The sequence below is a fragment of the Triturus cristatus genome, chromosome 5_1 (assembly GCF_964204655.1).
Source record: "Triturus cristatus chromosome 5_1, aTriCri1.1, whole genome shotgun sequence".
Classification (NCBI taxonomy): Eukaryota; Metazoa; Chordata; class Amphibia; order Caudata; family Salamandridae; genus Triturus; species Triturus cristatus.
The window spans coordinates 235,590,344-235,616,297 of record NC_140587.1 but is presented as its reverse complement, the minus strand read 5'-3'; positions in this window follow the sequence as shown (position 1 = coordinate 235,616,297).

The window sequence follows — 25,954 nt, the reverse complement described above, 5'->3', positions numbered from 1 at the left end:
CACAGGAGCAGTCCCCACACATTCCAAACACCTAACAACCCCAAAATGCCTTGCTGCAATCCTCACCCAAAATGACTTTTCCACATGTCCGTGCATGGAACGCTGATTCAGCACACGTTGCAATACAAGGACATGAGGGTCGTGCAATGTGCACGCTGCATGTGCTGACGGTCCTGCCTTTGGCACCGCATGTACCCAACAGTGGCACAGACAAGGTGATGACAGCCAAATGAATGGCTGGAGGTAGGCAGGGAGGAGCATCTTTGAGGCGTGTGTGTTGCCGAATCACGCCACTTTGTGGGCCCTTGCTGCAGGGACCGCATCAGCAGGTAGCATGTCCTTGAAACTATGCCAAAAGTAGCACACAAAGACAAGGATGTCAGAAAGGACAAATGCAACAGGCGTAAGTAAAGGAAGGAGTGTCCGGTTACCCATGGAACACCCAGAGAAAATGGATGCACAATCACCAAAGATGACTGGCACAGGATCAGGAAACAGAAGGCCGAGACGCACACAGGAGACACACCCTCAACAGGCATTGACAGCCCGTCGTGGGGACCAACATGCCCAAATACATACACAACCATGGACTTCATGCACAATCCAGATTCTGACCCATGAAGACCTGCATGCATGTAGCCAAACTACACATAGACTCATGCATAATCTTTGACAACTATGCCAGAGATGCCGCATGCAAAGTGGCAAGAGACCTGCATTGACAGAGATGAGGCACCTTGGAGGGTGAGGAACCCCTTTATTACTCAGGCTCAAACTAAGGGAAAAGCATCAATATGAACAGACACACAGGTCATTTGGCTGAACATGTGGGACCTACACTGGACACCCCCTTCACAACACAGATGTAGAAATCCTAATGGCCTGGCACACAAGTTAAGGGGATGAGCCAATCACCCCCTTCTGCACACGGAGAGGCTGCAATTCCCCATTCAGCCTCTTATGGGGATGTCCCACACCATGTTCACCCGTAGCATCCCGTATGTTTCTGAGGGAAGTTATACACACATTAATGCCTTCATCAGAATCCACAAACCATTAGAGATGACTGTCACGAAGGTAGACTATCAATTCATGGGAGTCATGCTACATGTCATGTGCCCCATGGTGAGTCGACATGTATGCATGGTAACCCAACATGCACAGGAGCAGTCCCCACACATTCCAAACACCTAACAACCCCAAAATGCCTTGCTGCAATCCTCACCCAAAATGACTTTTCCACATGTCCGTGCATGGAACGCTGATTCAGCACACGTTGCAATACTTATGAGGAATAGCAGGAGGCCAATGATGACACGACCAAACAACATGCGCAAGAACCTGTGGATGACAGACACACAAGCAGTCAGCTAAAAGATTGTTATCCGCATACATGGTCATTTACTCTACAGGAATAATGTTGTGACCATGCGATTAGAAAAATTAGGGTCACAACTAAAATGATTGGAATGACATCATCACTCGAGTGACACATCAGAACACACATCTAAGTCACTTAGCATACAGTCAGCTCGACACACACATTGTAACACATGAAACACAAGGCTCCAAGCGTGCACACTCAGACCCAGTGACTCACCATTATGAGAAGTTGCGTATGAGCTGATTCCGGATATCCTCCTCCTCCTCCTCCTCACTTGCCTCGTGACCAAGCCCTTCATCCTCCATGGGTGGATGTTCCTGCTCATGCTGCTCCAGGATGAGTGCAAAAACAACAATTGATGGACAGAATGCAGAACAATGTCATACATTCACCCCAGTACAGAGATCTGGGCCTAAATCCATCGTTTTTTTGCTCACCCTGCCGTTCCAGTTTGAACCCAGCCATATGCAAATCAGTATTGACCCTGTGCCTCATGGGAACAGTCCAGCCCGAACTGCCAAGCCAGGTCCTCCCTGGACTGGAAACAAGCATCCTAGGACCGGTTTCGGGGTTTCACCCCTCTTCAGCCAGGATAGCTTGATTCCAGTGGCATGGAGAGCAAGGGACCCACGTCTGGGCATACCCTTCCCACTCGGGGTGACAAATGCAAAAACAATAATTGATGGACAGAATGCAGAACAATGTCATACATTCACCCCAGTACAGAGATCTGGGCATAAATCCATCGTTTTTTTTGCTCACCATGCCGTTCCAGTTTGAACCCAGCCATATGCAAATCAGTCTTGACCCTGTGCCTCATGGGAACAGTCCAGCCCGAACTGCCAAGCCAGGTCCTCCCTGGACTAGAAACAAGCATCCTAGGACCGGTTTCGGGGTTTCACCCCTCTTCAGCCAGGATAGCTTGATTCCAGTGGCATGGAGAGCAAGGGACCCGCGTCTGGGCATACCCTTCCCACTCGGGGTGACAAATGCAAAAACAACAATTGATGGACAGAATGCAGAACAATGTCATACATTCACCCCAGTACAGAGATCTGGGCCTAAATCCATCGTTTTTTTGCTCACCATGCCGTTCCAGTTTGAACCCAGCCATATGCAAATCAGTCTTGACCCTGTGCCTCATGGGAACAGTCCAGCCCGAACTGCCAGGTCCTCCATGGACTGGAAACAAGCATCCTAGGACCGGTTTCGGGGTTTCACCCCTCTTCAGCCAGGATAGCTTGATTCCAGTGGCATGGAGAGCAAGGGACCCACGTCTGGGCATACCCTTCCCACTCGGGGTGACAAATGCAAAAACAACAATTGATGGACAGAATGCAGAACAATGTCATACATTCACCCCAGTACAGAGATTTGGGCCTAAATCCATCGTTTTTTTGCTCACCATGCCGTTCCAGTTTGAACCCAGCCATATGCAAATCAGTCTTGACCCTGTGCCTCATGGGAACAGTCCAGCCCGAACTGCCAAGCCAGGTCCTCCCTGGACTGGAAACAAGCATCCTAGGACCGGTTTCGGGGTTTCACTCTCTTCAGCCAAGATAGCTTGATTCCAGTGGCATGGAGAGCAACGAACCCACGTCTGGGCATACCCTTCCCACTCGGGGTGACAAATCCAAAAACAACAATTGATGGACAGAATGCCGAACAATGTCATACATTCACCCCAGTACAGAGATCTGGGCCTAAATCCATTGTTTTTTTTGCTCACCATGCCGTTCCAGTTTGAACCCAGCCATATGCAAATCAGTCTTGACCCTGTGCCTCATGGGAACAGTCCAGCCCGAACTGCCAAGCCAGGTCCTCCCTGGACTGGAAACAAGCATCCTAGGACCGGTTTCGGGGTTTCACCCCTCTTCAGCCAGGATAGCTTGATTCCAGTGGCATGGAGAGCAAGGGACCCACGTCTGGGCATACCCTTCCCACTCGGGGTGACAAATGCAAAAACAACAATTGATGGACAGAATGCAGAACAATGTCATACATTCACCCCAGTACAGAGATCTGGGCCTAAATCCATCGTTTTTTTGCTCACCATGCCGTTCCAGTTTGAACCCAGCCATATACAAATCGGTCTTGACCCTGTGCCTCATGGGAACAGTCCAGCCCGAACTGCCAAGCCAGGCCCTCCCTGGACTGGAAACAAGCATCCTAGGACCGGTTTCGGGGTTTCACCCCTCTTCAGCCAGGATAGCTTGATTCCAGTGGCATGGAGAGCAAGGGACCCACGTCTGGGCATACCCTTCCCACTCGGGGTGACAAATGCAAAAACAACAATTGATGGACAGAATGCAGAACAATGTCATACATTCACCCCAGTACAGAGATCTGGGCCTAAAGCCATCGTTTTTTTGCTCACCATGCCGTTCCAGTTTGAACCCAGCCATATGCAAATCAGTCTTGACCCTGTGCCTCATGGGAACAGTCCAGCCCGAACTGCCAAGCCAGGTCCTCCCTGGACTGGAAACAAGCATCCTAGGACCGGTTTCGGGGTTTCACCCCTCTTCAGCCAGGATAGCTTGATTCCAGTGGCATGGAGAGCAAGGGACCCACGTCTGGGCATACCCTTCCCACTCGGGGTGACAAATGCAAAAACAACAATTGATGGACAGAATGCAGAACAATGTCATACATTCCCCCCAGTACAGAGATCTGGGCCTAAATCCATCGTTTTTTTGCTCACCATGCCGTTCCAGTTTGAACCCAGCCATATGCAAATCAGTCTTGACCCTGTGCCTGATGGGAACAGTCCAGCACGAACTGCCAAGCCAGGTCCTCCCTGGACTGGAAACAAGCATCCTAGGACCGGTTTCGCGGTTTCACCCCTCTTCAGCCAGGATAGCTTGATTCCAGTGGCGTGGAGAGCAAGGGACCCACGTCTGGGCATACCCTTCCCACTCGGGGTGACAAATGCAAAAACAACAATTGATGGACAGAATGCAGAACAATGTCATACATTCACCCCAGTACAGAGATCTGGGCCTAAATCCATCGTTTTTTTGCTCACCATGCCATTCCAGTTTGAACCCAGCCATATGCATATCAGTCTTGACCCTGTGCCTCATGGGAACAGTCCAGCCCGAACTGCCAAGCCAGGTCCTCCCTGGACTGGAAACAAGCATCCTAGGACCGGTTTCGGGGTTTCACCCCTCTGCAGCCAGGATAGCTTGATTCCAGTGGCATGGAGAGCAAGGAACCCACGTCTGGGCATACCCTTCCCACTCGGGGTGACAAATGCAAAAACAACAATTGATGGACAGAATGCAGAACAATGTCATACATTCACCCCAGTACAGAGATCTGGGCCTAAAGCCATCGTTTTTTTGCTCACCATGCCGTTCCAGTTTGAACCCAGCCATATGCAAATCAGTCTTGACCCTGTGCCTCATGGGAACAGTCCAGCCCGAACTGCCAAGCCAGGTCCTCCCTGGACTGGAAACAAGCATCCTAGGACCGGTTTCGGGGTTTCACCCCTCTTCAGCCAGGATAGCTTGATTCCAGTGGCATGGAGAGCAAGGGACCCACGTCTGGGCATACCCTTCCCACTCGGGGTGACAAATGCAAAAACAACAATTGATGGACAGAATGCAGAACAATGTCATACATTCCCCCCAGTACAGAGATCTGGGCCTAAATCCATCGTTTTTTTGCTCACCATGCCGTTCCAGTTTGAACCCAGCCATATGCAAATCAGTCTTGACCCTGTGCCTGATGGGAACAGTCCAGCACGAACTGCCAAGCCAGGTCCTCCCTGGACTGGAAACAAGCATCCTAGGACCGGTTTCGCGGTTTCACCCCTCTTCAGCCAGGATAGCTTGATTCCAGTGGCGTGGAGAGCAAGGGACCCACGTCTGGGCATACCCTTCCCACTCGGGGTGACAAATGCAAAAACAACAATTGATGGACAGAATGCAGAACAATGTCATACATTCACCCCAGTACAGAGATCTGGGCCTAAATCCATCGTTTTTTTGCTCACCATGCCGTTCCAGTTTGAACCCAGCCATATGCATATCAGTCTTGACCCTGTGCCTCATGGGAACAGTCCAGCCCGAACTGCCAAGCCAGGTCCTCCCTGGACTGGAAACAAGCATCCTAGGACCGGTTTCGGGGTTTCACCCCTCTGCAGCCAGGATAGCTTGATTCCAGTGGCATGGAGAGCAAGGAACCCACGTCTGGGCATACCCTTCCCACTCGGGGTGACAAATGCAAAAACAACAATTGATGGACAGAATGCAGAACAATGTCATACATTCAACCCAGTACAGAGATCTGGGCCTAAATCCATCGTTTTTTTGCTCACCATGCCGTTCCAGTTTGAACCCAGCCATATGCAAATCAGTCTTGACCCTGTGCCTCATGGGAACAGTCCAGCCCGAACTGCCAAGCCAGGTCCTCCCTGGACTGGAAACAAGCATCCTAGGACCGGTTTCGGGGTTTCACCCCTCTTCAGCCAGGATAGCTTGATTCCAGTGGCATGGAGAGCAAGGGACCCACGTCTGGGCATACCCTTCCCACTCGGGGTGACAAATGCAAAAACAACAATTGATGGACAGAATGCAGAACAATGTCATACATTCACCCCAGTACAGAGATCTGGGCCTAAATCCATCGTTTTTTTGCTCACCATGCCGTTCCAGTTTGAACCCAGCCCCAGTTTAGACATGGCCATATGCAAATCAGTCTTGACCCTGTGCCTCATGTGGACAGTCCAGTCCGAACTGCCAAGCCATGTCTTCCCTGGACCGGAATCAAGCATCCTAGGACCGGTTTCTGGCCATCAGCCGTCATCAGCCAGGATAGCTTGACTCCAGTGGCGTAGTGAGCACGGGTCCCACATCTGGGAATACCCATCCCACTTATGGCGAAAAGCGTTACAACAAACAAATGATGGACGGAATGCTGACAATGCATACATTCTCCCCCAGTCAAGAGATCTGGGTTAAATCCATCGTTCTTTTGCCCACTACACCACCCCAGTTTAGACATGGCCATATGCAAATCAGTCTTGACCCTGTGCCTCATGGGAACAGTCCAGCCCGAACTGCCAAGCCATATCTTCCCTGGACCGGAATCAAGCATCCTAGGACCGGTTTCTGGCTATCAGCTGTCATCAGCCAGGATAGCTTGACTCCAGTGGCGTAGTGAGCACGGGTCCCACGTCTGGGAATACCCATCCCACTTTGGGTGAAAAGCGTTACAACAAACATGTACGTACGTACGTGTAGGCACTGGTAGTACACGTACCCGTATGTGTACTACCAGTGCCTACACGAACGTGTACTATCAGTGCCTACACGTACATGTACTACCATTGCGAACACGTACATGTAGGCACTGGTATTACACGTACCCGTACGTGTACTCCCAATGCCTACACGTATGTGTAGGCACTGTGAGTACACATACGGGTACGTGTACTACCATTGCAGACACGTACGTGTAGGCACTGGTAGTACACGTACCCGTACGTGTACTACCATTGCAGACACGTACGTGTAGGCACTGGTAGTACACGTACCCATACGTGTACTCCCAATGCCTACACGTACAGGTAGGCACTGTGAGTACACGTACGGGTACGTGTACTACCATTGCGGACACGTACGTGTAGGCACTGGTAGTACACATACCTGTACGTGTACTACCAGTGCCTCCACGTACGTGTCAAAGGCACTGTGCAACTGGTGCCGTAGGGGTACGTGAGAAACGCACCGTACCTGTGTGTGCATTTGAAAATTACATAGGGGACACATAAGGGACAAGTATTAGGCACTAAATGCATGCTGGTTGTCATGGATACAGAGTTTTCAGTTCAAATTTTCCATCAGGTGGCCCGGAAAAGTCAGTTGGCCACAATATACAATGTTTCAAAGTGGTTGTTGACTTGACATGATTCTGAAATTTTGAACGATGCAAATGCTGTCACTGGTGTATGTGGAAAGGGATTGGAGTAAACGTAAGATGTGAATGAATCTGACCAATCACTATGTACTCCTCCAAATGAATGCCCCTCAGCAGATATAAGTCAGCCAGAACCCATGAGAGGGCACTTGCCTGCACAAGTTTCCTGTCGACAACACTGCTGCTGTCTGTGCTTCCTCTGGCACCATGTCGATGTCTGTGGAGAGGGCCCAGCCATTCACCCAGGAGGAGAATGAGGCATTGCTGGATGTCATCCTCCCACAGTACCCCAGCCTGTATGGGAGACCAGGGGAGCAGGTGACTCCACTAGCTTTGACTGTGCACCTTTTTTGTGACTGTCACTTCTGGCATTGTGTCCAGGTGTGACAGACATGCAATGTGGTTTAGAGTGGGTCCCAGGGGAAGAAGGCCTTATGTCTCCCATGCAGAGCATGATGTAGTTCATGTGTGCACTCCTCACTTGCATTGTGCTTACTGTGACATTCACTGCATAGTGCATGACACATTCAACCTGGCTAATCCTTTGTGGCATATTTTATCTATTGTCCTGAGGTGATTCAGTGGTCCCCCCGGTGTGACAGGTGACTGATCCCACAGATGTGTCTGAGTTGAGTGGAGCTGTGGTGAGAGTGTCCAAGTGATGTGTACGCCCCCTGGACATTGATGTGTGTGAATGTTCCTTGTCATGTTGGTGAGTGTCTATGTGAAGTGTTGCACCGCAGCTGCATGGAGGAGGCAACAGCTCTACCCATCTGATGTGAGAAGTAAGCTGTGCTGTGTGTCTGACATGCTGAGCTAGCCCCACACCTGTGACACCCCACAGGCAATTGGCACATGTGCAGAGTGAGGTTTGTATCCGCTGTTGCCAATGGCATGTGATTGATCTGTGCCTGTGTGTGTCTGTGTACTCTGCTGAGGTTGCGTCAGTGGCCTGGGGCATGTAACTGCTTGGAGGTGCTGTCCATCAACCAGGTGTCTCTTGATGCACAGTGTGTGCCATGTTCATGGAGTGTGTCGCACCCCTCATGCCACCTGTGTACTCTATATGCCATGTAGTGCATTGGGGCTTCCACAGAGGCCAATGTCTATATGACTAAGATGCAATTCCTTGGCAGCATCCTATGCCCTGTTCAACATTTCAAAGATGTTCAAATGTGTGTCTCTCTGACATGGAGCAGGTGTAGTGATGTTGTCATCCTCACAGGTAACAGCCTACGCCAAGGGGGAGATCTGGAAGCAGGCCGTCAGGGCCGTGAGATCAGTGGAGGGTCGCAGTCGGTGCCTAGCACAAGTAAGAAAACGGTGGCAGGACATCCGGTGCTGGACCCGGAGGATCGCCCGGGTCCTGCTGGAGGACTCACCTCCACGCCGCCACGGCGGGCGACGACGCCTGACCCACCAGATGAAGCGTGTCCTGGCGGTGGTCTTCCCTGAGATGGATGGGCGGTTACAGGAGAAACAGCAGCAGCAGCAAGGGGGTAGGTACATTTCATTTCATTTCATTTATTCCATTTGTAACGGGCTCAGCTACTCAAGAGTGTCCCAGCACATGTGTGTTTGTTGTGTGTCACCAGCTTTTGGAAGTGCTCAGTCGCCTGGATACACTGCCAGGGTTTATATGTGCAGTGCATATCACTTTCCCCCAAGTCAACCGGTGCTGTTCTTCCTCTCTTCCCCTCCTTGACATGTGTTCTCTGGTCTGTGTGTAAACACTATTGCACATGGTAATCTAGGCTGCCAGTTAATCCAAGTGCACATTGCTTTCTGCATCATGTGTGGGGGTGGTCTGTGACATGTGTTTGTACCTTGCCTGTGCCCTGTCCTGTTCAGTCATTTGGGGGTCCATATTTGTTGGCACTGATGCTGAGTCTCAACATAGGAGTGTGAGGATTCAAATGAACAGACTTGCAGCATGCATGACCGATGTTGTGGCCTCAGACATGATTTGCATGAGTGGGAAATATGCATAGTGCCGGGACCTTTTCCCATGTTACAGTCAGATCATTCCAGGACCATGGAGCAGTGTGCCCACTACAGTCCCCTGAGACACCCTTGCCTCTGATTCATGTTTGTCATCCAACACTGTGCCCATTCTCTGTGTGTTCAGCATAGGTTGGCCTCTGTGGCATTGTTCCCTGGCCTCATTTGTATTAATGTAAAGTGTGCTACATGTGTCCACTGGACAGGGTGACCCCATTTGGCTTTTGCAGTGCCTGTGTGTCTATATACAACTATCTGTTGATGGTTGTTTGTCACAAATATGTGTTGGCAGCCTCTCGAGGTGATGTGGAGTACATTTAGGATTTCTTGATGCACATTTTAGTAAACCCAGATTAAGAGGTGTAACTTCTTGATCTGTCTCAATCACATTGTGTTAGGTATGGGGGGTTTGTGCAGGCAAGGCCTACATGTCCAAACCTTATGTCTCCTTGCCAGGTCTGACCTGTGTGTGATAATTGTCTGGATAGCCACTCAACATGCAGTGACCCAGTCATGTTGTGCAGGGTTTAATTTTAGTGCTTTGCAGCATGTGTCAAAAGTTTAAATACATGATTCCTGTTCATCCATTTTTGGCACCAGTGTGTGGTCCAGATGCTACGTAGTTTGGTCTTTGTGTGGTTACATCTGTGTGGACATTCTTGCTTGCCATGAGTGTGTCTCCTTAGTGCAGGTGCTCCTTATTCCGACACAATTGCAGGCCCATTATCTTATGCATTGTCCTGTGTTTGGACATGTGTGCCACTCCACATGACAGACAGTGGGTCAGATGTGTTGCCAACTGTGTCATCATGGTACGGATGGCCATGTGACAGGTGGCATGATTCAAGTTGTTAGTCACGAAGTCTTGTACCCTGGCACTCACTACACATGTCAACATGTCTTCATGTTTTCAATGCTTGACTTTGATGTTTTGTTGTGTAGGACAATAATGTGCCTGCATGACAGATGTCTCCCACGGAAGTGCACAAGAAACCACCTTTACACTTTCAGGGGACACGCTGGCACATATTAAAGAAAGGCACAGTTTGAATAACACTTTTTTTTAAGGTTATACATATCCATGTTCCCACAGTGTGGTGGCATTTGGGTAAGTCCTTGGTTGTTGCTGATACGAACTTACGAGTGTCAAGTCATCCAGACCGCCGTGGGGCCATGTATATGTATTTACTGAAACCCCATTTCTTTCTAACAGTGGCTTGTTTGAATAAGGCTGGCAGCTCATACAATGACTGTGTAAATCTAGTTTGTGTGCACCTCCTTGTGTGACTTCTTTTATACAGGCACATGTGTGTTCTGTTCACAAAGTGGCACATTCACACATTCTAAACATGTAGATTGTGCAAAGTGTGGTGATTCCCAAGGGATCACAATGTATTTTGTTTGGGTTTCCAAAGTACTCACAGGTCTCTGATTGTGGGGACACCTTCAGCTTGCGGTCTGTTATTTAGCCTTGGGGTGCACCAATACTGTTTCGTTCACAGTAAACAAGAGGTGGCATGCCTTCATAGTATTGCTGTGCTCAACTGTTCCCAGACACTAGCTTCTCAGTATAATTCGATATCAAGTAATTTGCTGTTGTGTCCTAATTTTCCTTGTTTCCAAGTGGCATGGTGGGTCAACCAACTGGGGAGTGCAGAGCTTACATATGTGCGGAGTAATGTAGATGTTACTCATGATGCTTTTCCTGATGTGCACTGTGACCTATTTTGTTTGAACTCATGTGTCAGATGTATACAGGTGACTGATTATGTTCTGTATCTTCACCTTGCCCACAGCATCATCGGAGGACACCGAGGGAGACACCTGCACAGACCTTGAGGAGGGATCCAGTACCGGTGCAACCACTGCTGGCGAGTCTGTGGGAGCTAGTGGCACGGAGGGCGAGGGGAGTCAGGCGGAGGACCTGTCTGGTGGAGACACCGACTACAACGCTGACGGGTCTGAGGCTGAACTCCTCGAGGGGGTGGAGGCTGCTACAACACCTGGCAGCAGCACAACATCTGTCACTGCCTCCTCCATTCCCATCACCTCCCTCCCAGTTGCTCCTGTCTCTTCTGTCCATGCAGGGCACCACCGTGTCTCCTTCGTGCCAGGCACTGCACCCCCTGCCCCTGTCCCCCCTGCTGCCCTCACTGCAGAGTCTGTGGACATTCAGCGGCAGTTGCTGAATGTCCTCCATCGATGCTGAATGTCTTCCATGGCCACACCAGACTGCTGAAACAGATGGTGTCGTTCATGGAGGGCATGTCAGCAGCGATGTCTGACCAACGGATGTTGCTGAGGTCCATGGACTCTTCACTGACGGCAGCAGTGAGTCTCCTGCAGCGCTTCGTCCCCCCCTACCCCTGCACATCCACACTTCCCACTCCCATGCCTGTCCCATGCACACCCAGACATTCCCAAGCACACACCCCACCAAACAAGGCAGCACACAAACACGTAAGGGCAAGCGCACACCTGCTGGCACGCACACTCAGGGGGATAAAGGCACACCCACTGGGTCTGGGGCACACAGGCATACACGCAGCCACAGTCTGAGTCCGCATGCCTTACTACCCAGTCCCTCCAAAGGCACTCCCCTTGGCTCCCCTGCCACACAGTCAGAAAAGGAGAGCTACTTGGCTGTGCTGGACCTCAGCCCCACTGGCTCACCAGCCCGCAAACGGGCAAGGCACTCCCCGGTTAGGGGAGTTGATCCCCCCTGTCCACCCCCTCCCCCAGTAGCGCTGCAACCCATCCCTCCAACCTCACCCCCTCCTTTGTGCCTGTGGTTTCTTCCGGTGCAGGGGATACTCTGGACGACCTGGTAGAAGTATGCAGCGCCGAGCTCACCTCCACCTTTGGCGCTGCCCCACCCCCTGTGGTGGAGGCGTCCAGCCCTGCACCCACCACACCTACCCTTCCACCTCCTGTCCCTGCGTTGCCTGGTCCTTCCCCACATGATGCCCCCCCCAGTCGATGAAAGTGAGGATTCTATTGTGCAGGCAAGCTAGGGGAGACACGTGCCCATGTGTCCCCCCCAAGGACTTCTATTCTGGACTGGCCATTGGCCTTTGTATATAGTGTTGATGATACAATTTTTATCTTATGTTGATTAAAGCATTTTCTTTTGACTTTGCACACTATTGCATTTCAGGTATTGATGTTGGTGCTGATGCTCCAGGAGTTGGGGTTGTGGTAATGTGTTATGTTTCGGGCAAAGCTTCGAGTCTGATGGTCAGGAGGTGGGCCATGGGATCTGCGTGCCATCACAAGGTCTCTGCAAAGGATCTTTGGTTGTGTGTGTTATTTGTTTTTTGAGACATTGTACCAAGGGGTGTCCCTTCCTCCGTGGCACCTGACATCTTCCCTGCAGAGAGTTGCACAATTGTTGTGCTGACCTGTGTATACATTCCCTTTGTTGGTGACGGATCCCTTCAACTATGGCCATGCCTTCTCAGCAATGTCTCCGGCTGCATCGTCTGTGCCATCCTTGCTAGTCACTGTACTTGTGTATTGAGTATGTTGCCATGCCTTCAAGGAGTAATTCTCCCTTTTCCGCACTCTGCATGTGTGTAATCCCAGACTAGCACACATATGGTACTTGTTCTGCAGGGTATTTGGGCACCTGACTGACAATTGTGGGCATTGTATCTGTGGGAACTCCACCCTATTATTTCCATGAGAGACAACATCTTGGTGGCTGTCCCAGCACCTGTACATTCCTATCAGTCCTGGGATGTGCGTGACAGTGTGTGTTCCCTTTGGCTCTCTTAGTTTAGTAGGCATTGACATGACTATACAGTCTTCTGGCATGATCTCTGCGTGTGTATTGTGCTGCATCCGCCAGGGGTGGGTATGCATGTGTCATTTGTCCTCACACCCACATGTGGTGTGTCATGCAGTGGGAGAAAGACATCCATCCTCATGGGAGTGGGACACTGCTGTCAGTGATGTGTTGTTATGGCACTTTCAACATAGTCGAAAATTAGGGATGCGTACATTCACCCATGGAGTTGTGGTCATCTGATAATGATGTACACACCCCATGTCTCTGTCCACTGCTGGTATTCCTCTGCACCCACCCCTCACATGTCTCTGTCCATTGCTGGTATTCCTCTGCATCCACCCCCATGACTCTGTCCACTGCTGGGAGTGATAGGCACCCACCCCTTCACATGTCTCTGTCCACTGCTGGGAGTCCTCTGCACCCACACCTCACATGTCTCTGTCCACTGCTGGGAGTCCTCTGCATCCACCCCCATGTCTTTGTCCGCTGCTGGGAGTACTCTGCACCCACCCCTCACATGTCTCTGTCCACTGATGGGAGTGATAGGCACCCACCCCTCACATGTCTCTGTCCACTGCTGGGAGTGATAGGCACCCACCCCTCACATGTCTCTGTCCACTGCTGGTATTCCTCTGCACTCACACCTCACATGTCTCTGTCCACTGCTGGGAGTCCTCTGCACCCACCCCCATGTCTCTGTCCACTGCTGGGAGTCCTCTGCATCCACCCCCATGTCTCTGTCCACTGCTGGGAGTACTCTGCACCCACCCCTCACATGTCTCTGTCCACTGCTGGGAGTACTCTGCACCCACCCCTCACATGTCTCTGTCCACTGCTGGTATTCCTCTGCACCCACCCCTCACATGTCTCTGTCCACTGCTGGTATTCCTCTGCACCCACACCTCACATGTCTTTGTCCACTGCTGGGAATCCTAGGCAGCCACCCATCCACCCACCTGCACCCTTGGTGCAGTACACTGCTGTCCTGGCCATACACCCCCCAATGTACTGGTTATAAGCTGCACCAGGCCCTAAACCAACATTCGTGGCGTGTGTACGCCTTGTCTCACAAATGTACTGGTGCCCTAGGGGTACGGGTGATGCGGTCCATACCCCTGCATTCATCGGTTGGGTACGGTCTGTACTACGCGTACCCCTACATCACCACTGCAATGGTGGTACGGACCGTACCCACGCTCTGAGGGCGTGGGTACGGTCCGTACCACCATTGTGGTGGTGATGTAGGGGTATGCGTGGTACGGACCGTACCCACGCCCTCAGAGCGTGGGTACGGTCCGTACCACCATTGCAGTGGTAATGTCGGGGTATGCGTGGTATGGACCGTACCCACGCCCTCAGAGTGTGGGTACGGTCCGTACCACCATTGTTGTGGTGATGTAGGGGTACGCGTGGTACGGACCGTACACACGCTCTGAGGCCGTGGGTACTGTCCGTATCACCATTGTAGTGGTGATGTAGTGGTACACGTGGTACGGACCGTACCCACGCTATGAGGGTGTGGGTACGGTCCGTACCACGCGTACCCCTACATCACCACTGCAATGGTGGTATGGACCGTACCCACGCTCTGAGGGCATGGGTACGGTCCGTACCACACGTACCCCTACGTCACCACTACAATGGTGGTACAGACCGTATCCACGGCCTCAGAGTGTGGATACGGTCCGTACCACCATTGTAGTGGTGATGTAGGGGTACACGTGGTACAGACCGTACCCACGCTATGAGGGCATGGGTACGGTCCGTACCACGCGTACCCCTACATCACCACTACAATGGTGGTACGGACCGTACCCACGGCCTCAGAGCGTGGGTACGGTCCGTACCACCATTGTAGTGGTGATGTAGGGATACGCGTGGTACGGACCGTACCCACGCTCTGAGGCCGTGGGTACGGTCCGTACCAACATTGTAGTGGTGATGTAGGGGTACGCGTGGTACGGACCGTACCCACGCTCTGAGGCCGTAGGTACGGTCCGTACCACCATTGTAGTGGTGATGTAGGGGTGCGCGTGGTACGGACCGTACCCACACTCTGAGGGCGTGGGTATGGTCCGTACCACGCGTACCCCTACATCACCACTGCAATGGTGGTACGGACCATACACACGCTCTGAGGGCGTGGGTACGGTCCGTACCACGCGTACCCCTACATCACCACTGCAATGGTGGTACGGACCGTACCCACGGTCTGAGTGCGTGGGAACGGTCCGTACCACGCGTACCCCTACATCACCACTACAATGGTGGTACGGACCGTACCCACGCCCTCAGAGCGTGGGTACGGTCCGTCCCACCATTGTAGTGGTGACGGGTACACATAGACTTCCACTTCCGTTGTGGGGGTACGCAGGGATTGGTGGACACGCCCCCCGAAGTGACCAGACCCTGGAGGTAATGTATGTACAGGATATATGTTTGGTAACTTGGGTAGGGGTTATGTTTCCTGCCCCTCACCCCCCCTATGCCCCTGGGTGTTGTTCTGACCTTCTGCGGCGTGTGCGGCGGTTTCGGTGCACCAGGTCGTAGGCTAGGAGGGCCGGGATGACACGTGGGATGGGGTCCATGGCTGTCCGTCGCGTACCGGTGCTCCTTCGCGTCGTCCTCAATTTCCCGGGAGTTTTTGGCTGCCGTAAAATATTAGCCGTGCGGAGTGACGTAGGCACGAATCGTACTTGCTGGTCCATAAAACGCTGCTTGACTCCGTCCGGACGTCACGTACGCGATGTCCCGGATCGGTATTGTGGGTATTTTTTTCGCCGCACGTAGTTTTTTACGATTCGTACGGAAATGGTATTTCTGTACAAATCTTACTTGCTGCTTTGTAAGGAGGATTTCCCGGGTACGAGTCGTATGGAGAATACGCTCCGTACGACCATTCGTACCCGGGTTTTACAGGATCGGAATCGGCACCTGTATGTAAAATGTTTAAGTGTTTTGTTTTTGATGTAGTGTTATAGAGTAGGAAATAAAAATAGATACATGTATGTATTAACATTTTTGTTTGCAAATATTTTTTAGTTTAAAATGTTTTTTTAAATGTATTTATTATTTTATTTTATATAATCTTTGTAGGTTTTTGTTGTATGTAATTAGTAGTACAATGTGTTTTTTAATAGATTTTATATTTTTGATTTTTCAGTTTTTAAATAATGTTTATTTATTTTTATGGTTAGTTTAAATGTTTAATATATATATTGTTCCAAACTGTTTGATTGTGAATCACCGGAGTGGGAATAGTAATCTTTACCCCTCCACTATCCATCACTTTCCCTACTGTTGCACTCTCTGGAGTTGGAACAGTAATTTTTACCCCTCTGCTATCCAACAATTTCCCTGCAGTTGTACTCACTGGAGTGGAAATAGTGATTTTACCCATCTGCTATCAAACACCTTCCCTACTGTTGCACTCACTGGAGTGGGAATAGTTAATTTTACCCCTCCGCTATCCAACACTTTCCCTACTGTTGAACTCTCTGGAGTTGGAAGAGTCATTTTTACCCCTCTGCTATCCAACACTTTCCCTACTGTTGCACTCACCGGAGTGGGAATAAAAAATGTTATCCCTACGCTATCCAACACTTACCCTACTGTTGCAGTCAGTGGAATGGGAATAGTAATTTTAACCTCTATGCTATCCAACAGTTTCCCTACTATTGCACTCACTGGATTTGGAATAGTAATTCTTACCCCTCCACTATCTTACACTTTCCCTACTGTTGCACTTTTTGGAGTGGGAATAGTAATTTTTACCCCTCCCCATCCAACACTTTCGCTACTGTTGCACTCACTGGAGTTAAAATAGCAAATGTAATTCCTCTGCTATCCAACACTTACCCTACTGTTGGAGTCACTGGAGTGGGAATAGTTATTTTTACCCCTACGTTATCCAACAGGTTCCCTACTGTTGCACTGATTGCATTGTGAATATTTAAATATTGTGTAATAGTTTAATGTTTTAATTTGTTATAGATATTTATTTTTTTATATTTTAAATCATTAAAATATTTTTTGATTTTTTTATATTCTTTCAAACTTGTAACATAAATTCAAAATAATAGTTTATTACAGTTTTTAAAATAAATATATATGTATAAATTATTATCAACAAGAAGATGGTAGTGGTAATTGCAAGCGGCGCGCACCTTTGTCAAATCTCTAGGTAAGTACAAGGTTGGAATAGGTACGGTGTGCTCAAATGGATAAACACTATGCCATCATAGTAGCGTACATTAATATATGAATAAAAGGCATTTTCACATAAATACAAATATTTGACAATCCAGAGCACTACACAAATAAAGTAATTTTGATCCGTCAATGTTACAGATCCAATTTTAATTTGTCAAACATGTCAATCCAGCTCAAATTCGTACAGAAGTCTATGTTTATAAAGCATTGACAACCAAAATACTGCTGACACGCAGGTCAATGGATGAAGCACGCAGTTGGCATGTGTTTCATTGTGTTGATGACTATTTCAAGGCTGGCGAACAGTAAAACACCTCGTATAGTCTTCTCAAAAAGGAGGATATCAGCGGCAGCACCTCCCTTGTATTTAAATAAAGTGAATGGGAAGTCCAATCCTTGGATTCCCAAGACCAGGATGGACTGGATATGACTTCTATACTTTGGGCTTCCGGAAAAGTATCCTTCTAACCTATACCATGCAGTGTAAAATCAGCTCCTTACTTTTTACATTTACAATTCTGAGTTTGTGCTTCTCTGGACCAAACACACTTAAAATATACTGGCTACTAGTATGGATGACACCTGATTTCTACAACTTGTAATTCTCACTGTTTTATGTAACATATCCTATAGACTGATTTTTTTCTCTGTATAATGTGTCTATGATGTAAAGTGCTCTGACACCCTACACTGGTATGAAGAGCGCTATAATTAATTAAATGAAAAACACATGAAAAAAAGAGATTAGTGCCCTTCCATTTCAGGTGCTGTGTAGTAGTTTCTCATTGCTCATATGGGTGTCATTTGTGGTATTGTTTTTGTTAGAACTGGCGGTCTCTAGTTGGCAGAGGTATACACTTCTGACAAATAGGGACCTACCAACTCTAGTCAGGGCAAGGGATTTACACACTCAGATAACCCCTGCTACCCCCTTGGTAGCTTGGCAGAGCAGACAGGCTTATCCCAGAGGCAGTGTGTTAAGCATTTATGACCACATACAGTAATAAAGTGAATACACTACAGATGGACACGACACAGAAGTTATTATAAAAATAGTATTTTTATATAAGGCTTAGCACAAGACCAAATAACGACAAAAATATACCACACTCTTAATAAATACTCTTTGGAAGGAAAAAGGATAGTTCAAGTAAGGTTTCTTCTTGGCAAATAGTTCTTTAGCAACAAAATTAAGTATTCTTCTGAGCACAGTTCTTTGGCAACAATATAACCCCCCCAGGAGTCACACGACGTCGAGTCTACTATATTCCCAAGGTTCGGCGTCGACCGCGAGGAGCGCTACGTCGAGCCTGGAGTTGCAACAGACCCCACAAGTACAGTACCTTGAGAAATGAAGAAACGATGATCCACGGCGTCGAGATGCCGGCGTCGAGGTCGGCGTCGATCGTGCCTCGGATTCGGGTCGATCTGCAGCGGCGTCGAGGGATGTCGGGCCGGAGCAGCGCTCACGGCGTCGAGATGGGCGTCGAGACGATGCGATCAGCAGCGGCGTCGGGATGGGGTCGCTTGGAGGTGGAGCTGATACTCACTCCTCACTGGCGTCGATACCGGCGTCGAGACGGGGTCACTTGGAGCCGGGGCCGATACCCACTGCTCACTGGCGTTGCTGCTGGCGTCGATCGGGCCCGGTGGCCGGCGTCAAAGGCTCGGGACACTGGAGCCGTTACTCACGATGTCGAGCTGGATTCGGCGGCGTTGTCGGCGGCGTCGAGACTGCAGATTTTCCCTTGTGTACTGGAAACAACACTTTCCAGCAATTCAGCAATTCAGTAGATGGTGAAGTCCTTTGGCCCTGTGACTTCAACAGGAGACTGGCACTCTTCCAGCCCTTGGAGATTTTCTAGCAAGCTTTTAGAGAGTACACACCAAGTTCCTCTGTTCTTGTTCCTTGGCAAAAATAAAGAAGCAGCTTTCAGGTTCCTCCACAGCAAAACAGCACTCTGGCAGAAAGGGGAGTGTTACATGCTGTATTACTAGGTGCATGTATCTTTAAGTCAGGTTCTGTGTCGCATGCCACTGCATGCGACATGTGATGTTTTCAGTAGGGTTCCACATTCTAGTCAGAGACCTGGGTTGGGAGAATAACTGTTGGAGTAGATCTGTTGGTTATCTGTAGCTGCTGGATGGATTTTGAATGTGCTGCCAATAAACTACTATTATTAATTATACTACATTTGAAGGATTATCTTTTCAACATTGGCGACGACGGGAAACCACTGAGCAGCACAGGGTAATTCAGTGGTTGGACCATTTTTCGGCGATTTACAGCGTTTTAAGAAGATTTATACAGTTCACCTAAATTTGCCATACCGGCGATTTTTTTTTTGTTAAAGAAGTTGGGACATCTACTCTTGATCAACGGATGTTGGAGGCATTTACGTCTGTTTGGCAACAATTTCCAGGTGTTCGCGCAAAGACAACGGGAGAAGTGTGACATCTACGTTTACATCGGCAAAATTTGGATGCACTACGTTTGTTTATCAATCCCTTCCTGGGATTTGTGTGAATTTTGCCGTTTAAAAGAGGTGCAGATCTCGAACATTCAGCGTGTTTCGTTTTAAGTAAAGGAGCATACTTCATATCTTCCTTTTACATGGTGAAGGCTTCGAGCGTACAACGCATTGCAGCCGTGATCGTTGGAGTTAATGAGCAGTTGTGCCGCATAGCCTGACATTAAATTTGAAGATTTCTTTCGCACAGTTGGCAAAGAATACGTTCATCGTTGTTTCTTTTAAAGGAAAAGAGAACCTTACTTTGTCATAGCGTCTTCCTCAACCTTCCATTCTTGCCATGATCGTCACGCACGTAGTGATGAATGCGCGTTCGTGATGTCACACGCACAAGGTTCAGTTGCTAAACAACGCCCACAACAATCAACGCGTTAAGGCGCAAAGGATTAAACGAACGTTTTAAGCCAGATATCGAGGTGAAAGTAACGCGTGTGTTGGGGGAAGTAGGTACTTTATTGGTTTGTTGCTCAGGTTATTTATTTATTTATTTATTTTTCTCTCTCCTCAAAAATTTCAAAGGTTATACGAATGGTGTGTTAATTTAGCACCACAAGTCTTTTGTTTTGTTACCGGTATATCCGTTTTCAAGTTTATTGTACATTTATCATACTACCAGAGTTTGTGTAAAAGTTAGGAAGTAGTAGCAAAAATTAAAATGCAATTTGATCCGCCTGCAAAATTGCTACAAGTTAAAGGAGATCCACCCATGCCATGGCCAAGGTGGAAAGAAGAGTTTTTAAACTACATGAAAGCTATTGATGGTGAAAGGATGGGTTCAGAAAGGAAAAAAAGCATTCTGTTACATTGTTTAGGCTCAGAAGGGCAAGTTATGTTTAGGTCACTTCCTCAGATTAATATTCCAAATGCAAGTGGTGATTCAATGAACGTCTACACAGAAGCGTTGGCACGATTAGAGAAAAGATTCAAACCAACCATTAGCATAGCTCTAAACCGATTTAAATTTTACACCAGGAAACAGAAAGAGGAGGAATCATTTGATGATTTTCTAACTTCATTAAGGTCATTGAGCATGCATTGTAATTTTGGAAACATGTCAGATGAGATGATACGTGACCAAATAATAGTTCATGTCAAGTGTAAGAAAACTCAAGACAAGTTATGGGTAATGGGTGATCCAAATTTGAATGAAACTATTGCAACAGCTAAAGCGCAAGAACAATCAGATCTATGGATGGATACCATTAAAAAATGCTCTGATAAAAAAACGACAGAAGAGGAAATATGTGCAGTCCGTTATAAAGCTACAAAACAGAACGCAACACAAAATTGGGGAAAGCCACATTTTAATAAAGCCAAGCAATATGCTCCAAGACAATTTGAAGGAGTTGTCAACCAAGGAATGTGTTTCAGATGTGGGAACAAAAACCATTTTGCTTCTTATCCAGGTTGACCAGCATTGAAGAGAGAGTGTAAAATCTGCAATAGGATTTGACATTTTAGCAATATGTGTAGAGACAGACGTGCACAATTCCAAAAGCAGGGTCCAGTTTCAACAATTTCAGAAGAAGACAACACCTGTATTAACACAGTCCAAGAGCATGGTTTTGTTGTATCTATAATGGGTGATGTTCCAAAGCACATAAGTCCCCCTAAATGTACTTTTCAAGTTTGCGATGTAGACATTTTGCTTATGGTAGATTCAGGTTCCCCTTGGACCATCATATCTCATGAGTATTACATGTCATTATTGGTAAATGTTTTGCCGTTAGACACATTGGAAGAGCCAGACATTGTTGCTGAGAGTTTTTGTGGTACAAGGATTGACATGATTGTTTTTTTTCTGTTTGCTTACATTTCAAACACAGAGTGGCAAATGTCAAACTATATATTTCAAAAACAGGGGTAAATGTGTTGGGATGGTTGGATCAATGGAAATTTGGCATCATACTTAATGCGAGATCTATAGAACCAATTTCCTTATGTGAGGATCATCTCATGAATCCTGTATCAGCAGTCGAGAAGAGTAGAGTAGAAGAAACAAATGTTATCGTTAAGGATCAAGTAAGCAAACTCATCAGAAGTTTTGGGAAAGTTTTTATGGATAAGTTGGGTAAGCTCAAGAATTTCTCACACAGAATTGTACTTAAAAGTAACCATATTCCTGTTGTACAAAAACTTAGAAATGTACCCATTAATATCAGGGATGAGCTAAAGGAAATGTTAGATGAATTACTTAGAGAGGGCATCATTGAACCTATAGAGTCATCCGAGTGGGTTTCTCCCATAGTTTTGGTGCGGAAACCCGATAAAAAATTGAGAGTATGTGTGGATTTGAGAGCGTTAAATGCTAATATCATTGTGGACTGCCACCCTTTGCCAAACATTAATGAGCTTGTATCATTTTTGCATGGTGCTAAAATATTTTCTACCCTCGATCTCAGATCAGCATATCACCAAATCGAACTTTCTGAAGATTCTAGGAAATACACTGCGTTCATCACTCCACAAGGTTTATTTCAGTATACTCGCATGCCTTTTGGATTGGCGTCCGCGGCTTCCGTATTTCAAAGAATCATGTTCCAAATTTTCAGGGACATTGATGCTTATGTCAAGTGTTTCCAAGACGATATCTTGGTCTTTTCAAAGAGTACACAGGAGCATCAAACTCATTTGCAAGAAGTGTGTAAAAGACTGGAACAAAATGGTTTGACTCTTAAAGCACATAAATGCAAGTTATTCAAAGAATCTGTAGAATATTTGGGACATACGCTTTCAGGGGAGGGTGTGGTGCCAAAAAAATCTAATGTTGAAGCCATATCCAAAGCCCCGTCCCCAGAGAATAGAGATCAATTACTCTCTTTTGCAGGAATGTGTGAGTACTACAGTAAGTTTGTTGTTAATTTTGCCACCAAGATGGAACCTTTGAGGAGACTTTTGAGGCAAGGAGTGAAATATGAGTGGGGTGAGTCTGAACAACGATCGTTCGAAGAGATCAAACATGATATTGTCAATGCACCCACACTCAAACCCTTTCGCATCAAATCTGAATGTGTCATCACGGTGGATGCAAGCCTTTATGTTTTAGGGGCGGTGTTGTCACAGAGAGAGAGTAAGGAGGAATGGAATGTGGCATTTGCGTCAAGGACTCTTAATGAGTGTGAACATAAATATTCCGTTATTGAGAGGGAGTTGTTGGCTGGTGTTTGGGCTATTGAGCATTTCAGGTTATATGTATGGGGTTCTAAGTTTGTTTTAAGAACGGATCATAAGCCACTAGTAAACATTTTATCGGTTGGTGGAGGGTGGAATTCCACGGCCAGAATTGCCAGGCTCATGTCAAAGTTGCAGGAGTATAATTTTAGTACGGTATATGTTCCGGGCAAGAAGAATGTTACTGCTGACTGTTTGTCACGCTTACCGTGTAAACAGAGTGAAATTAATTCTGTACGTGAGTTTGATGTGGTAATGACTATTGATGATGTACTTCAAGGAGATTTTCAAGACATTTCTGAAACCCGTTGGAAGGATTGTGAGCAGAAGGATGCTAAATGGTCATTGCTTAAGGACTACATCAAACATGGTTGGCCAAGAAAGGATAGAATTAGTCCAGAGCTCATACCATTTTTTAGGGTTATTGAAGAATTGGAACTTGATGGTGATTTTATCTTTAAATCAGGGAAGTGTATTCCACCAGAAGGAATGTATGAAGTGATTTTGGCAATTGCTCATAAGACACACCCAGGCATTTCATCAATGAAGCGTTTAATTAGATTGTTTTTCTGGTGGCCAGGCATTGACAGATTTATTGATAAGACAGTCAGGGAATGTCCTGAATGTGTAGCTAGTGAAAGGTCACTTAAGGTTTATACTCCACCGCTTAAAGTTGTAAAATGGCCGTCTGTACCGTGGAAGAAAATAGCTTTTGATATTTCAGGTCCCTTCCACATTCTTCCAGAAAGTGCACGTTATGCTTTAGTGATAGTCGATTATCACTCAAAGTGGCCTGAAGTGAAATTTGTCCCGAAGGCTACCACTAGTGCTGTCATTGGATTTTTCAAAGATGTTTTTGCCAGAGAGGGGTGTCCTTCATGTTTAATTACTGACAATGGGGTTCAGTTAACTTCGGGAGAAATGGGTGAGTTTTTAAAAAAGTGCAATATCACTCATAGATTTACTTCCTTATATGAACCACATGAGAATGGGCAGGTAGAACGTTTTAATAGAGTTCTGAAGGGATTTGTCACGGAAGCGGTTAAGTTTGGAATGGATTGGATTAGTGCTTTGAGAGAACGTTTATGGACTTATAGGATTACACCACATTCTACAACTGAAGTTAGTCCATTTAAACTTTTTAAAGGAAGAGATCCGGCTTCATTTGTTTTACCTTGGTGGTTAGAAGAAAAGTCTCATTATTTTGACTCTGATAAGGAGAATTTGGAAGTGGTTGCTAGACGTGTGGAAGCTAAACAGTCTGTAACAAAAAGGCGGTATGATGAGAAGTGGAAAGCAAGGCCTCCTGAATTTCATGAGGGAGATTGGGTGAGGATATTAAAGCAGGGTTTAATTTGTAAAGGTGACAATAAGTTTGGTGATCCTATTCAAATTAAAAAAGTTTTTGAGAACAGTGTTATGACACAGGATGGTAAAATCTGGAATGTGGGTAAGTTGGCGAAATGCATTAAATCTTATGTTTCAAAAGATGTTTCACTCAACAAGAGTAATAATCACAACAAGGGTGATTCTGTGGCTCACAGAGTCAAAGACTGTAAACGTGAAATTAGATTACCCAAAAGATATGCAAACTATGTGTAATTGTTGTTGTTTTATTATCATGTTTCATTGTTGTGTTTTCATCCTTTTGTTAAATAAGGGAGATATGTTACATGCTGTATTACTAGGTGCATGTATCTTTAAGTCAGGTTCTGTGTCGCATGCCACTGCATGCGACATGTGATGTTTTCAGTAGGGTTCCACATTCTAGTCAGAGACCTGGGTTGGGAGAATAACTGTTGGAGTAGATCTGTTGGTTATCTGTAGCTGCTGGATGGATTTTGAATGTGCTGCCAATAAACTACTATTATTAATTATACTACATTTGAAGGATTATCTTTTCAATAGGGAGGCAAGTCCTTTAGATCAGCAGGCTTCTTGTCCTTGGTACAGGTTTCCTTGTCAGAAGTGATCTGAGTCTTTGGTTCAGGGGTCCTTCTCTTATACCCCTTTTCTCCTTTGTTCCCTTTGTCCAAGCAGGGAAATTCCCCCCATCTCAGGTTCGTTGTGGGTGTTGCCAGGCAGAGGCACCTGGCCTATTCACTGAGCAGGGCAGAGTCCTCAGCCGCCCAGCAGGAGGCGGAGCCAGTATTGTCACTGGCAGGAGCAGGGCTATCAGTCGCCCAGCAGGAGGTGGAGCCAGTATTGTGTCAGGCAGGGCAGGCTACTCTTCCCTCACTCTATGTGTAAATGCCTCATTCACCCCACACTGACTCATTCAGACCTCTGGAGCCACCCACCCCCTGACACACACACCAAACCAGCAGAGACCGGTGGATAGTTGGACAAGAAAAATAGCCACTTTCTAAAAGGGCTATTTTCAAACACAGAATCTAAAAACCATCCATCCTGAAGGGTGTGTTATTAAATTCTGAGTTCAGGGATACTAAACTCGACCTGCTACCATGCTCCCTGAGTCAGATAGATTATAATGGAGTTAATAATCAGTCTGCCCAGTCTGGCCTATTGGAGGCAGGTAGCCCTTCAATAGTAAAAAACGAAAATGGCTGTAATTCACTATTAGGTCATGCCACACACATCAGGGCATGACCTACCTTTTACCAACAATGCACCCTGCCCTAGGGCCTACCATAGAGGTGTCTGAAATGTGGCAAAGTGAAGGTTTAGAGACTGGCAAGTAGGTTTCCTTGCCAAGTCGACATGGCAGTCAGGGACTGCACGCAGGCGCTGCGGTGGCAGGCCTGAGACACATTTTACACGCTGCTTCTGTGGGTGGCACAACCAGTGCTGCAAGCCCACCAGCAGCAGTTAACTTACACGCCCTTGGCACACGCAGTGCACTAGACTAGGGTCTGAACAGCAAGTCAACCAAGCCAATCATGGTAACACCAATCAATGTAACAATTTAACATAGGGAGCACT